The sequence below is a fragment of the Nematolebias whitei genome, chromosome 6 (assembly GCF_014905685.2).
Source record: "Nematolebias whitei isolate Nwh7 chromosome 6, NemWhi1, whole genome shotgun sequence".
Taxonomy (NCBI): domain Eukaryota; kingdom Metazoa; phylum Chordata; class Actinopteri; order Cyprinodontiformes; family Rivulidae; genus Nematolebias; species Nematolebias whitei.
The window spans coordinates 44,926,384-44,927,624 of NC_056503.1; positions in this window are offsets into that span (position 1 = coordinate 44,926,384).

Consider the following 1,241-nt stretch of genomic DNA (forward strand, 5'->3'; position numbering starts at 1 on the left):
TGGACATTTAAAAAAACAAGGCGTTACTAATGAAGGTATCAGAAGACTTTTAAGCAAGTAGAATCTCAATATCTTTTAAAATAGCTCAACTATCGTTTTTATTTTAGCTAAGGTGGCCATCTTTGATTTTTAATTTGCATTAGGAATGTAAAACAACTCGCTCTCAGCTACAACCATGCTAAATTTCAGCTGCAATATCTAAAAAAATGACAGAGTTATAGTCAATTTTGTGTTTTCTGAGGTATCTGTGGCAGCCATCTTGAATCAAAATTAATCAGTGTTTTGTTTAGCGACCTCTGACCTCTAGGTCATGTGACCTCACTGTAGCAGTTAGAAGCTGAGGAGAATCCTGTGAGGCTTTTTTAGTTTGAAAAGTGGCATATTTGTTTGCAAATTACGTTTTTAAAACATTTGTGGGGGTACACGTTGGGCCACATTAAAGTTGACGGAAGAGTTAGACCCTTTTCAGGTGGATAATAATAAGTGGCTGCCTTCAGGCAGTGCCCAGTTACCTTTTTGCAACTTTCCAGTCAATTTATAGACACCTACATGCAAAGATAATTTTAAACTTTATTTACAAAAAACAAACTTTCCATATGCTTATTACAACTAAATGATTTCTGTTTGTTTTCTTTCAATACAGTATAATGTGCAAAAGTTTTGACCCCAGACTGGTTCCATCTTCAGTCTTGGGTCCTGGTGTTTGACTGGTGAAGCAGTCAGTGTGTCTTAAGGTTTGTTTGCACAACAAACAAAACAAACATCCATCTTGTCATGTACAGCAGCCGCTCCTCATGCAGGCTCTCGTTGAGCTGTGGTCTTTCTCTCCAAGGGTCATTGTGTGAGAGACAATGCTACATTTGAGCTAGTGTTCAATCTTTTTAGCTTTTCACTAGTGCAGTCTCTTTTACTTTTTAGCTAGAATTCTGTCTCTTTAAGCTTTTAACTAGTTATGTCTCTTTTAGCATTTATCTTAAGTTCTGTCTCTTTTACCTTTTAGCTAATGTTTTGTCTCTTTTTGCTTTTGGCTAATCTCTTTTAGCATTTAGCTATAAAGTTCTCTCACATTTAGTTTTTAGCTAGAGTTTCTCTCTTTTAGTTTTTAGCATTACTTCTCTTAGTTTTTAGCTAGCGTTACGTCTCTTTTAGCTTTTAGCTAGCTTTATGTCTCGTTTAGCTTTTAGGTAGCGTTACGTTTCTTTTAGCTTTTAGCTAGAGTTAATCTCTTTTAGCATTTAGCT